Genomic DNA, 15,058 nt, shown 5'->3' with positions numbered 1-15,058 from the left:
GAGCCCGGAGATCTTGCTAGCACAGAGCTAGTTATGTCTCCTGCTGTAATGCCAGTATTTCTTGCTCTCTGGTATGGACTTTAGACGCTTCCTCTTTTTTCTTTCCTCCAATTAACGCTTGGGCCTGCCCTTACAGCACTGTCTTAAAAGCCTTCCAAAGGGTCTGATGGGATGTCACAGACCCCTCGTTCTCTTTGAAGTACAGGTTGACTTCCTTGTGAAGTCCATCTCTAATTTTGGGGACCCGTAGGTACCAAAGATCTATCCTGGGGAAATCAGGCCTGTTAATAAGTGGGCCCTTGAGGACAATGCTTAGCGGGGAGTGATATGAAATACCTCTTGCTAGGTGTGTTGGCCTCTCAAAGCTCCCCACCCAGTTAGTTGTGTGAGTAGGTAGTCAGGCCTCAAGAAAGACACATGTCGTGCCGAGTAGTATGTGTATTATTTTTCATTTGGGTTGTGGATCCTCCATAGGTCCACCAGGCTGACTGGAAGCCCAGGAGAATCTGCCTACCAATGTGTCCCCTTGATCTGTCTAAGTCAGCGTCCATCACTGCATTAACAACGCCTCCTACTAAAAGAGTGCCCATGGGCAGCCCATCAGCAGCGCACTGATTTTCGGAAGGAAAATTTTGGGCAGCTTAGACGGGATGTACAATGGACAAAAGGCTAGGGAGTGTCCCTCCCATCGGCCCGCCAGGGCCACACAGCAACCTGCGTCGTCATGCCAAATTGAATCCACTTTTCAGGGGCAGGGAGTTACATAACAAGATGCCCACGCCCGATAGCCCGCAGTGTATCCAGTGTGAGCCGCTAACTTGTACCCAAAGTGGTCTAGGGCCTTTTAGTAGTTTCCCTTCAGGTTTGTCTCTTGTAATAATACCACATCTGGGGCATTGCATTTAATGTCCTGCAGGACTAACGTACGTTTAATCGTGTGCCCCAGTCCATTTACACTCCATGTCTATGCACCTATGCTTGCTGTTTTCATCTCCGTTTTAGATGTGTCAGGTTCCAGGTGCAACTTTTCTCTTCGCTAGGAACCCAGTGTGTACATTTGTTGGGTATTGGCTATGTCTTATAAGAGCAACATTGAGCATCTGAAAAAAGATAAACAATTCCCACAACACCCCCTTTCCCTGCATCCCTGTATCCCTGCTTGGCCGTATTCCCAACGTGCAGAGTGCCTATCGCCCCAACAGTGTTACTATGACAAGAAAAGTAGGGTGGCGAAAGCGCAGTCAATGTCGATTTGGATGCCATTTAGAACGGATAAGTCAATACCCCTAGCTCCCTAGTAGGCAGCACCTAGCTGTAGCTGCCCGAGGACGGAAAGAGTCTCTGGGGCAGAGTCTTAAATTGCAGGGTGAATTTCTAACAATGGAGATTAAAAAGTCTACCTCATCTCCTGGCACCTTCCCCAACCCCACCGCTCAACACCCAAAAGAAAGAGTCACATTGGTCTTCAATGCGAACTTTTATCTGCATCTTGTGTCTGACCGGCCAGGTACGATGGGGAGCCCAGGCCTCTCTTCCTCAGCAACTGTTCTTTCATGGGGAGCATCCGTTCTTGCTTGCCCCTTTGCCCAACCGTCTTACAGCACTCAGTACTCAACCATTCCCTTGCCTCTTCCGGCGCTGTGAAGAAATGCTATTTCCCTTCTGCCAACACCTTTGAGCTTGGTGGGGTACAGAATGATGTACTTCAAATTTCTGTCTCTAAGGAACTTTTTCTCTGCATTGAAGGTTCATCCTAGGCGCTGCACCTGGAAAGTGAAATCCGGGAAGAAGCGGATGGTAGCGTTTTCACGGAAGAGGTCGCCACGTAAGCGTGCCTCCTGCAGGAAGGCATCTCTGTCTCTGTAGCTGAGCATTCGACCATGATCGTAAGAGGGGGGCCCCCAGGGTGCGGTCCCCGTGCTCGATGTGCCCGCTCTACAGAGAAAAGGGTGGACAAACACTAGAGGGTGTTGAGAATTAAGTCCACCACGAAGAGATCTACTGAGTGTCCCTCCATTCCCTCCGGGACTCCCACAACTGATATTATTGCAGTGGGTACTGCCTTCGTGGTCTTCCAGGTGGGCTAGGATTTCAGTTTGCCGTTTCGTCAGGACCGATACCTGTTCTTCCAGGCGTTTAGTTTTGATTTGCAGGTCCCAATGTTCATTTCAGCTGTGGACATTTTGTCTGCTAAATTTCGGAAGTCCACCCTGAGCAGATTCACCTCCTCCGTCAAAGAGTCAAGCTTAGGCTCCAGGGTGCCACACAGGTCTGTGATTGCTTTCATAATATCTTTCAATGAGGGGTCTGGCAATTGGTCTTCTTCTTCAGTTGGTACAGGATTACCAGTTGCACCCCCTTCGCAGCCCAGAATGACCGTGCACTTGTCTATTTGTTTGGCTTGGCCAGGGCTCGGGCCTTTAGTGCGGACCATTGTCACTTTATTTCTAATGCCAAAATCAGCACCGCTACTGACTGGGGGGTGAAGGGGGTTGAGATTTACTCTATGTCTCCTCCACTTCACCCAGTGTTTGGTTTACAAATGATGGCAGGAAGGAAACCCCTACTGTAGGAACCTGAGCGTTCTAATAGAGTGAGCTCTGATAGGGTTTGTGTCTTTGGTCGCTGTCTCTTTTGTGTTGTGCCTGTCCCACTTCCAAAGAATGGCACCCGCGTTGAACTACTCTCCTCAGCTATGAACAGATGCACCATGATATACCAATCATTCACTGACTTCCAGGTCCTCTTGTATTTGTCAGTGCCCAGGGTAGGCTCTCACTTATGCTACTTCAGTACATCTTGCACTGCTTTACTCTGTGGCTCTGTAGGGTCACTTTGCAGAAAGCAAACACCTTTTTCCACCAGTTGTCCTACATGTGGGTCTAACCGCACAACCCTGCACCAAAATAACCAGTGTCTACCTTTTAATTTTTAGCAGGAGGTGGGCTATTGGGAGTACTGTGCGATTTTACTAAGCCCAGCAAGCGAGAAAATTACTTGAAGCATCCGGCTCCACTATGCATCTAGCCTCGGGGCCATCCAAAGAAGAAGGCCTGGCGCCGGCGACTCTCGCTGAGCCCTGCCCACTATGCAGTTCGGAGCCTCGGGATCTGCCGCCACTGTTGCCGTCCTGTGGGTATGCCTCAAAAGGCTTCAAGCCAGCCTGCCAATCCCCGGCTTCAGTTTTGTCTCCATCCTACTGAGGCAGCGCAGAACGCTTCTGACACTCTAGCAGGCCTCATGGGCCAGCGCCAGGGCAGCTCTCTATGATCGACAGGTGTTTCAGCTGATTACCGGTAAGGCAGGGGGAGTACACTCGATTGTAATGTATTGTATTGTATTTGAATTTGTAGGGCGCGCAGCTAACCACAGGGGGTCTCCCGGCGCCAAAGAAGTAGTGATTGCACATCTCAGTTGTTATTGAGAAAAGAGACAGGTTTTAAGGACTCTGCGGAATTTCAACAAAGATGGTTCAAGTTTCAGTGTAGCCGGAAGAGAATTCCATAGCCTAAGAGCAACACAGGAGAAAGAGCGTCCGCCCATTCTGGTCAGTTTAAAGCGTGGAATCAGAAAATTGCCATGGCTTGATGATCTAAGATCACGGGAGGTAGAGTATTGTTGGACAAGAGTTTGGAGGTAGGCTGGAGCTGCCCCTAGCTTGATTTTATGCACAATGCAAAGGGCCTTGAATTTTACACGGTTGGCAATGCGGAGCCAATGAAGGTCTCTAAGAAAAGGGGAGATTGGAGATCTCCATTGGACCTTACAGAGGAGGCGAGCAGCTGAATTCTGGACAAGTTGAAGTCTCCGCCGAAGCTCCAAGGTGGCCCAGGATAGAGTGCATTGCCGTAGTCCAGGCGGGAGGTGACTAAAGCCTGGACCACCGAGCGTCTGGCCCCTACTGGGAGCATCCATAATATTTTTCGAAGCCAACCCAAGATGGAGAAACACGTGGCAGCCACCTTGACCACTTGCTGTCGCATGGAGAGCGAGTCATCCAGGACAAAGCCAAGGTTGCGAACCTGGCTCACTGGAAGGGGTGGTGGGCTCATTTCTGGGGGCCAGTGCGCAGGGCTCCAGAGGTGCTCCGTCTTATCTCCATTCAACTTGAGGAGATTCGCCTGCATCCATTCTGCTACCCGGCTGAGACCAAGTTTAAGACCGGATGGAGCATTTGCTGCGGCTGAGGAGGAGAAAAGGATCTGGGTGTCATCTGCGTATGAGTAGAGGGATAGACCAGCGTCTTCCACGATGGTTGCCAGGGGTCTCATGTAGATATTAAAGAGCATAGGGCTCAGTGAGGACCCCGGCGGAACACCATACACAGATGAGCGGATGGAGGAAGAGGAGCCGGAGGAGACAACCTGGAAAGTGTGGTTATTCAAAAACGAAGCCAGCCAGGCAAGGGCAGGGCAGAGCCGGTCACTCCAGCCATTCTCAGAGCTTGCAGGAGAATGGGGTGTGAGACCGTGTCGAACGCGGCGCTTAGATCTAGGAGAATAAGCGCCGCGGTCTCACCATGGTCAAGGCGAGTGCGTAGGCTCTTAGTGACTCGTAGGAGGGTAGTTTCTGTGGAGTGGTGGGAGCGAAATCACAAATGAGATGGATGTAGAAAACCTATAGTCTCCACATGAGAGGAAAGATGGGTGTTAACATGCCTCTCCAGGATCTTTGAGAACATAGGCAACAGAGAGATGGGCCGAAAGTTGGCAAGCATCTTGGGGTCGGCGCTGGTTTTTTTTAAGAGTGGTACAACCAGGGCTTTTTTCTATTCCTCTGGGACTATAGATTCCCGCAATGAGGAGTTCAAGAGCTCTTGGATAACTTGTAGAACATCAGGAGAGAGCTGGCGGAGGATGTTCATGGGGATTGGATCCAAGGAAGAACCGGAATTGACCTTCGTCATGCAGGCTAGCAGGGTGATAGAGTCTAGCAGGGGCCAGTGCGCGATCTGAGTCTCCTGGGATAGTAGGCTCGTAGAGTCCAGAATGGGGGGGTCAGGAGGTGGGCTGGGGTGGCTAAGGACAAAGTATTGTAGATGGTTTCTACTTTAGATATAAAAAAGTCCGCAATTTCATTGCATTCTACTACCCCCAATATGGATGGGGTGGGGACGGTATTAGAGCCAGCTAGCTTTGTAACCATAGAAAAGAGGGTTTTCGGCCGGTTAATAGCCTTTTCGATAGACTCTGAGACAAAGAGTGCTTTTGCCTTTCTACAGGCTCGATGGTATAGCCTGAGTGCTGATTGATAGATTAATTTATCATTCAGGGCGTAGGTTTTACGCCAAGATCTCTCCAGATGTTTGTATTCAGATTTAATACCTTTCAAATCGTCCGTGAACCATGGAGCTGGGGCAAGATGGGGGGTTGATCTTGTGGAACGGAGCGGCAGGTGGTGATTGATGTTAGAAGTAAGCCAATGGGAAACTTCCTGGGCCAGAGAGGTGCACCCAAGGTTGGTGTTGGGGCAGGTGGCGGAAAGTGAGGCATTAAATGCCGAGACGCTCAGCTTAGACCAGGCACTGTGGTTGCCCGTGGGGCCCGGGAGGGACATGCCCTTTGTAGTATCCGCAGGCAGAGTGAAGTAGATGGCGAAATGATTGGACCAATCAAGGGGAAGAGCGGGGGAGGTGCAGTCAAACAAGATATTGGAGATGGTGGGGTCAAGTAAATGGCTGGCCCGATGGGTGGGTCCTTGGTTGAGCAGCGTTAGATTAATGGCCTCGCAGTCAGATAAAAACGTTCTGCTTAAGCCATTCTGTGTGTCCTCTAGATGGAGAATTAGGTCTCCCAAGATCGTAAAATTAGCTGCCTTCATAGCATAGGGTGATTTAGAAAAGGGGGTGGTGATGAACAGAGTGTCTGAGTTAAACAGACCACTCTTACCCAGTCCAAAGATCAGGGCTTGATCCATCACCGTTATTTATCTCACTGCCCCATCCCAGCTCAGAACCTGGCTATATGCAAATCAGTCTGTCCCTGGCCCAGTGCATCATGGGAACAGGGCAGACTAAACTACCAAGCCAATTCTTCACCAGAAAGGAGACAAGCTACCGGGGACCGGTTTCTGGCATTTCAGCCTTCTTCGGCCCGGCTTGCTTGAATCCTGATGGAGCAGTGAGAAAGGGACTCATGTCTGAGTATACCCTGCCACACCTATAGTGGCCAAAAACGATTTAGAAAAGGGGGTGGTGATGAACAGAGTGTCTGAGTTAAACAGACCACTCTTACCCAGTCCAAAGATCAGGGCTTGATCCATCACCGTTATTTATCTCACTGCCCCATCCCAGCTCAGAACCTGGCTATATGCAAATCAGTCTGTCCCAGGCCCAGTGCATCATGGGAACAGGGCAGACTAAACTACCAAGCCAATTCTTCACCAGAAAGGAGACAAGCTACCGGGGACCGGTTTCTGGCATTTCAGCCTTCTTCGGCCCGGCTTGCTTGAATCCTGATGGAGCAGTGAGAAAGGGACTCATGTCTGAGTATACCCTGCCACACCTATAGTGGCCAAAAACGATTAAGAAAAGGGGGTGGTGATGAACAGAGTGTCTGAGTTAAACAGACCACTCTTACCCAGTCCAAAGATCAGGGCTTGATCCATCACCGTTATTTATCTCACTGCCCCATCCCAGCTCAGAACCTGGCTATATGCAAATCAGTCTGTCCCTGGCCCAGTGCATCATGGGAACAGGGCAGACTAAACTACCAAGCCAATTCTTCACCAGAAAGGAGACAAGCTACCGGGGACCGGTTTCTGGCATTTCAGCCTTCTTCGGCCCGGCTTGCTTGAATCCTGATGGAGCAGTGAGAAAGGGACTCATGTCTGAGTATACCCTGCCACACCTATAGTGGCCAAAAACGATTTAGAAAAGGGGGTGGTGATGAACAGAGTGTCTGAGTTAAACAGACCACTCTTACCCAGTCCAAAGATCAGGGCTTGATCCATCACCGTTATTTATCTCACTGCCCCATCCCAGCTCAGAACCTGGCTATAAGCAAATCAGTCTGTCCCTGGCCCAGTGCATCATGGGAACAGGGCAGACTAAACTACCAAGCCAATTCTTCACCAGAAAGGAGACAAGCTACCGGGGACCGGTTTCTGGCATTTCAGCCTTCTTCGGCCCGGCTTGCTTGAATCCTGATGGAGCAGTGAGAAAGGGACTCATGTCTGAGTATACCCTGCCACACCTATAGTGGCCAAAAACGATTTAGAAAAGGGGGTGGTGATGAACAGAGTGTCTGAGTTAAACAGACCACTCTTACCCAGTCCAAAGATCAGGGCTTGATCCATCACCGTTATTTATCTCACTGCCCCATCCCAGCTCAGAACCTGGCTATATGCAAATCAGTCTGTCCCTGGCCCAGTGCATCATGGGAACAGGGCAGACTAAACTACCAAGCCAATTCTTCACCAGAAAGGAGACAAGCTATCGGGGACCGGTTTCTGGCATTTCAGCCTTCTTCGGCCCGGCTTGCTTGAATCCTGATGGAGCAGTGAGAAAGGGACTCATGTCTGAGTATACCCTGCCACACCTATAGTGGCCAAAAACGATTTAGAAAAGGGGGTGGTGATGAACAGAGTGTCTGAGTTAAACAGACCACTCTTACCCAGTCCAAAGATCAGGGCTTGATCCATCACCGTTATTTATCTCACTGCCCCATCCCAGCTCAGAACCTGGCTATATGCAAATCAGTCTGTCCCTGGCCCAGTGCATCATGGGAACAGGGCAGACTAAACTACCAAGCCAATTCTTCACCAGAAAGGAGACAAGCTACCGGGGACCGGTTTCTGGCATTTCAGCCTTCTTCGGCCCGGCTTGCTTGAATCCTGATCCTGATCCTTACTTTTCTCAGATGTGAGACCCTTGCTCATTGCACCATCAGGATTCAAGCAAACCGGGCCGAAGACGGCTGTAATGCCAGAAACCGGTCCCCGGGAGCTTGTTTCCTTCCCAGTGTAAGAATTGGCTTTTGTAGTTTGGTTTGCCCTGTTCCCATCATGCACTGGGACAGGAACAGACTAATTTGCATACAGCCAGGTTCTGAAACTGGGATGGTGCAGTGAGCTAAAAAACGGTGTTGGATCTAGCCCTGATCTCTTGACTGGGTGAGAGCTTTCTGCTTAATTCAGAGACTCTGTCCCTCACCACCCCTTGTTGTAAATATTTTTGTCCACCCTAAGCGTGGAAGGGTATTCTCAGATGTGAGACCCTTGCTCATTGCACCATCAGGATTCAAGCAAACCGGGCCGAAGACGGCTGTAATGCCAGAAACCGGTCCCCGGGAGCTTGTTTCCTTCCCAGTGTAAGAATTGGCTTTTGTAGTTTGGTTTGCCCTGTTCCCATCATGCACTGGGACAGGAACAGACTAATTTGCATACAGCCAGGTTCTGAAACTGGGATGGTGCAGTGAGCTAAAAAACGGTGTTGGATCTAGCCCTGATCTCTTGACTGGGTGAGAGCTTTCTGCTTAATTCAGAGACTCTGTCCCTCACCTCCCCTTGTTGTAAATATTCATAGCATAGGGAGCAACGTGCTCAGCAAATGAGGCTAGCCACTGCGTAGGCTTGTCGGGGGCGGTAGATGAGAATGCCTGATCACGTCAGTCGAGGGGAGACCGCTATCTTGAATACTGCTGCTTCGCAATTAGGAAAAGGGGCAGCGTTCAGGGAGCAGGAATAAATGTCCTTAAAAATGATCGGTAACCCCCCACCTTTCCCGGTGGTTCGGTCTTGTCTAACTATTACGTATCCGGGAGGCAAGGCACTGGCTACGTCTGGGCCGGAGCTCGCATGGAGCCAGGTTTCCATTAGGAACAGAGGGTCTGGCTGAGTGGAGATTAGTAGGTCGAATATATGGTCTCTGTTTTTAGGCAGAGATCGACAATTAATGCTCGACAATTAATGCTCCAGAATTTGTAAGGGGGGATTGGTGGCGCTAAAGGTGCAGTGTTGCAAGAAAATGCAAAGTTACACTGTGGGCATTTAGGTAGCGATTTGGACGAGCACTCCAGAGATGTGAACAGGGGGAGGGGGTGATTCAGAAGATGAAGCTCCTCAGAAGAGTAGGTAATTGAGGTGTGGAGTATTGACTCGGGATGGGCAGAATTTCTGGTCGCCCGGCGCCTCAGTGCGCAGACGGGCTTGCCTTCGGCGTGCCGCCGGCGCGCCTGCTGCGCCAGCCCGCTGCGCGGATGGGGAATGGTGTGGATTTTATGGAGCTGGAGAGGGCGGGGCTCATCTCAGCACAGGTGGGCGGAAAGAGTCAACCCCCAACGCGTCGGAGTTTAATCGTCTGCGCGAGGAGCGGCTGGGCAGGGTAAGTGAAAGCAAGGCTTTTGTAAATAAGACAGAATAAGTCACGTTTTTTTTAAAATGCCAGAGTATGAAAAAGGGGGGGTACCCAAAAAGAGTCACTGGGACCTGGGTTGTATTAGCACTAAGAGAGAAGGGGTCCCAGTTGAGGGAGAGTGATTCTATTTACATAAAATTAAGTTAAAAAAAACAAAGAATGCGTCTACAATGTTTTATTCACATTGTAGAACAAACCAACAGATATAGTATCAAACATTGTAAGTTTCAAGGAGGTTGCAATAGTGCCCCTGGAGGTAAGGAGGACGTGAAATAGTGAGGGTGGTGCAGGTAGGGAATTGTGACATTAAAAGCAGATATATATCTCTGAAATAGCAATAATTCAATAATCAATATGCATCAAACGGTCATAGATCAACATAATATTTCATAGTACACATGCCCCACGTTACATGATATGTAGAAGTAGTGGGTAGGGGGGGGGGGGGGCTGTGCTTGAATGGGGATTTGTCGACGTTTCGAACCCAGAATGGGCAGGAATCAATGGAGTCCTTGCGTCGGGGTCTTCATCAGGACGAAGGGGAGGGGGGCTAGCAACCTATTGATAGTAAATAGTAGATACAGAATTAATTATCTATTTATAAAGTGCCACAGTTGCAACATTAAGAATGAGTGTGAACACACCATATTGGAAGCATACCTATATAATCGGTGCTTAATAGTCAATAATCAAAGTCAGGAAAATCCGCAGTTAAAACGATGTTTACTACGGAAAATACGAACAATGTGTAAATCTGCAATACATGGATTGAATTAATCTGTAGTGGATATTAAATTAAATAAGACTTACAGTAACTCCTAAATCGGGCGTTCCGGCATGATAGGAAGGTAGACCCGGGGACGTTGGACACTGGGGATCACTCAACGTATCTACACAGTAAGGAAATATATTCATATATGGCCATAGCACATTTGCTTGTTAAGAGACATGGACAGGCGGGGAATGGGCTTACCGAATATCGTTAAGGGAATTCAGAGCGTCCCCGTTGAAAACACGAACATCCGCGTTGGTCGGGTTTCCTGAGCTAAACAAAGGACAAAGAGATAAGGCAACGTGATTATTGTTGCAATCTGATTGTCCAAAGCGATTCAGTGTGGAATGCGGGCGGTCAATAGGCTTACCGATGTGTAATTTGACCGGCATCTCTGCGGGAACCTCGAGGCGGAATGCCGAACTTCCTGATATGATCGTAGTCATAGTAACCAAAGCACGTGAGCGATGGAGCTGGAAGACAGACTCCGTGAGTCTGGTAACTTGGGGAAATTAGGTCAGCGGTCAATATTTCAGAAAGTCAAAAATTAAAATAAACCCATTTTAATTGTAGATTAGACTCAGCTGAGTAGATAATTTATGAAGAGTGAATTAGGAAGCCCGATCTGTCAAAGGATCGACTATTGGATTTCCATTGTGGGGGAGGCTCAAAGATTGGCCAGACAACGCTTATCACGCGTTATTGATAATGCGGGAAGGTTAAATTAGACTCAGCTAAGTAAATAATTGATGAAGAGTGAGTTAGGAAGCCCGATCTGTCGAAGGATCGACTATTAGATTTCCATGGTGGGGGAGGCTCAAAGATTGGCCAGACAACGCTCGTCACACGTTATTGGTAATGTGGGAAGGGCCAGGAGTGCATACAGAGCATTGTCCAAAGTTAAGGACAAGAGTAGCATTAAGGTGGTATGACGATAATAGCCCGGAGGCATCATGTTCGGACCCAGATGGTGTCAGTCTGTATGGTGTAGCACTATCAGTTAATGAGTTACATACCATGGGATATCAAACACAAGTTGGCACGGCGTACCTATCACATGATGGTAAAGGCCATGCTGACAGATCAGAAATGTATCAAAATTCAATACAGATGTTGGTGGACATAATATAGTACATGCTCAGAAGACAAAATCACAGGTGTACCTGTCACATGACGGTAGAGACCCGATACAGATAATTGGCTACCCTTAGCAGTGTATGGATCAAAGTGATCAAAGTCTATACAGAATCTCAGGGTAAGGTTGTCAACTGAGAAAAGGAACTGTCATGTTCATTAAGGCCAGATTGTATGGAATTAAAGAAAAACATCCATTTGAGCTCACGAATATTCAAAATAGTAGTGATATTCCCACCCCGGGGTCCCAGATTGGCTTTCTCAAATATAACCCATTTGAGGCTCTCAGGGGGATGAGCTGCTGATCTGAAATGTTCCACCAAGGGTGCACCTACTACGTCACACCTGATTCTGCTCATATGCTGCAGAATGCGTAGCTTGGCTTTCTGTTGTGTCTGACCAATGTAAATAAGATTACATGGGCACACAATGGCATAAATCACGTCTGAGGTGTTGCAGTTTGTCAATGTCTTAAGTTGTATTTTGACTTCGTTGTGCTGGAATTCTTTCGTCTGTATAGTCGTTTCGCATGCCTTACAGTGGCCACATTTGTAATGGCCAGTGACAGGCTGGAGATTCCATAGCGATCTTATGGTTGGTTCCTGCTTAATTGGAAGGAGAGAGCGTACAACATAGTCCTTAACACTTTTCGCTTTCCTGAAAGCGTGAAGGGGATTGCCTGGGTGGTTTAAGTCATCAGAGATGAGTTTCCAGTGGCGATTGACGGTTTGTTTGATTCTATTGCTTTTGGTAGAGAAGGTTGTGACACAGACTATGCGGTCTGGTTGGTTAGTGGTGGAGTCTTTCTGTTTCAGAAGTTTGTCACGGGGGTAGAACCAGGCTCTCTTGCGGGCTTTGGTGACAAGTCTCCTAGGGTATCCACGTGCTTTTAAACGGTTAGATAGACCCTCAGATTGTTGTAAATAGTGTTCTTTGTTGGAACAGTTCCTGCGGATACGCAGGAACTGTCCAAAGGGGAGATTATCCCGTAATGCCCGAGGGTGGTGACTGTTATATTGGAGTAGAGAGTTCCTCTCAGAAGATTTCCTGTACAGTGTTGTTTGGAGATGTCCTTGATTTTCATATATAGTAATGTCAAGAAAATCAATTGTTTGGTTATCCGACTTAAGAGTGAATTGTAGGTGAGGTAGCTGATGGTTGAGCCATGTATGGAACACTGTCAATATCGTTGATTCACCATTCCAAATTAGGAGGATATCGTCGATGTAACGAACCCAAAGATGTAAATGGTCTCTGAAAGGATTCTGGATATTTAGTACTCAAAAGCTGCCATATAGAGAATGGCTACATCTGGGGCAAAAGGGGCACCCATCGCCACTCCTTGAGTCTGTAGGAAAAATTAATTCTGGAACATGAAAACATTTTTTTGTCATGGCTATCCGGAGCAAGGCTATGATGAATTCGGTGGGAACTTGCATAGGTGCTGGTCTTTGTTGAAGACATCTGGTGATGACCACTAGGGTTTCCTCTTGAGGGATACAGGTGTAGAGGGATACTACATCACATGTAGCAAGCATCTGAGTCAGTGGGTCAAATGGTAAATTCTCAACAAGATTGTCTGTGTTGCTTCAGCTAGAGGTTTGAGAAAAAAGTCGATATATCTGCCGAGAGGTTCAAGTATGGATCCACATCCCGACACAATTGGGCGTCCAGGTGGGTCAACCATATTCTTATGGATCTTAGGAAGTGTGTAGATAGTAGCCAGACGGGGGTGTTGTTTGTGAGATACTCAAATTCAGTCTTTGACAGGAACATGGACTGGATCAAGGTTTCCTGTCAAAGACTGTCAAAGACTGAATAGGCACATATTTTAAGGTTTTTAGAGAGTTGTGTCAAAGAGTGCACAGTGAATGACAAGCGCTCCTTACCAGTGAAAATGGAAAACTCGAGCAGAGCTTCTCAAGAGTATCGGTCTAACAATCTCTCTTCAGACCCATTCCTTTTCATCTTAGCAGGGTCAGGAGAGCTCTCCAGAGATCTTCATCTCCACAGGAATTTAGGGGCACAGGACCTTTGAGAGCATTCCTCACTCAAGTACAGCCTGCCTTGATTTTTTAAGTATGACTTTTTAAATTATTGCCAATAACAAGATCATTAAAAACAGATAATTCACTTACATTAAGATTTTACAAATCTCTCTCCCCCTCCATCGACTGGTGGTGATGTGAATTGGTAACTCTGGCACCCCATTATCAGTACAACTTAACTCACCTCTAAAAACATCCATGTGGTCTTTAACTGTAGGGTCTTGATAACACATAAAGTCAGCATCATCTTCTTCTTTAATTCTGATTAAAATATCTTCACTGTTAACGGCCTGTCCTGTCATAAGAAAAATATGGGATCATATGAGACTACAAGTGTATTCTTGTCTGTATGGAGGAGATAGAGGGGAGAACTGCCTCTGCTTCCTGGGCGTTTAATGGGTCATTTGTAGAATACAATTAAATAATGAAGGCATACAATTAGTCCTTACAAGTTTGTAATATGGCTTCATTCACAACAAAAGGATGTAAGGAAGACTGATCAATGTTGGTTTCTCGCAGGGCCTAGTTTATAAACAAGGAAAGTAAGAAGATGTGTTTATACAAATCTATATCAAGGTTTTATTCATAAGCAGCAAGTACTAAAGTGGGATCTCACCGCAAAAGAAAAGGGCACATGTGATCTCTCAGCATCACTCTTATACAACTCATTGGACAACTTCATAACAAACAGTTGTCCAACAGCTACATGATGTCCAGTGGGTATGTAGCCTATGTATCATATACTTAACTAGTGGCATTAGAGGCAAGGCGAGATGTCAGAACACCATGAATGGGATGTAAACACACGATTTGTGAACCTTAAGTAGGAACTGGGTGGCTGTTTGAGGAGGAGGGCAGGAGCAGAGACAGTGCCTGGATTCAGGTGAACCAATCGTGGAAAATACAAATATTGGTAGGGAAGATGCCCATATTCGGTAGATCACAATATTTACTGAGGCCAAGTAGGATGCCCACAGGCACCACCATCGTTATTTAAGTTGTCTTCCTAGATGTCTGCAAACACCATGGTACTGGCTAACTCCTGTGACATGTCCCAGTTATTGTTAATTTTCCTTCAGTTAAGGTTCAATTGCTTATGTCTGACTGTTCTAGCTCTTCACTTGGAGGAATAATATACAATTATGCTGGTCAGATCAAATGTAAGGGGCTTTGACAAGTAATCCTTTGTGCGAAGAGAACAGCTCATTCACAGTACCCACTTTGGGGCACATGAGCAGTGCGGTGGTGGAGAAGCGAAGAAACGTGCAACACATCCCTAAGCCTGAGCGTTTTTCAGAGTGGCGCACTTAGGTCAAAGCAATTACACTACAGAAGTGGGAACAAAGGCAACATATTTTGCACAGAAGCCATTACTTTTTGTGTTATAACATTTGAGAAGGGTTGCTTACTATACCCACTCTGATCCTGCACAATAATTGAGCAGTACCCACTGATAGACAGTGCAGTATTTGAATTATTAGGTCACTCTCTGTAAATATTCGGGGTCATGCGTTGTGCTCGAGTTGAAAAGGGTCTCTTGCAGCCAATTTTAGTGATGTAACAAACCTCAGCTATCCATATAGTACATGATATCAGAATAGATTTTTCTTTTTCATTTACATACAGCTTTCTGCAATTCTCCTCCAAATGTAAAGAAAAACAACAATCGCCTTTGCAGTGGCAATATGAAATTAGCCTTTTTCAATGCCTAGCATCACTACAGACAAAGTAGACAATACATTTAAAAAA

The 15,058-nt window shown here is 47.2% G+C and overlaps 1 pseudogene across 1 annotated transcript in view; it reads right to left on the bottom strand.

Annotated features, from left to right (window-relative positions):
* LOC147729622 (uncharacterized) overlaps positions 1-15,058 on the bottom strand; it is a 98,239-nt pseudogene that overhangs the window by 14,800 nt on the left and 68,381 nt on the right. The window contains exon 6 of the transcript XR_015308338.1: positions 13,494-13,604. The product of XR_015308338.1 is annotated as an uncharacterized LOC147729622 (transcript). The remainder of the gene's footprint in view (positions 1-13,493; positions 13,605-15,058) is intronic.

The sequence above is a fragment of the Lissotriton vulgaris genome, chromosome 2_1 (assembly GCF_964263255.1).
Source record: "Lissotriton vulgaris chromosome 2_1, aLisVul1.2, whole genome shotgun sequence".
Lineage (NCBI taxonomy): Eukaryota > Metazoa > Chordata > Amphibia > Caudata > Salamandridae > Lissotriton > Lissotriton vulgaris.
The sequence above is the reverse complement of the archived record's forward strand: the minus strand, read 5'-3'. Positions and strand labels throughout refer to the sequence as shown.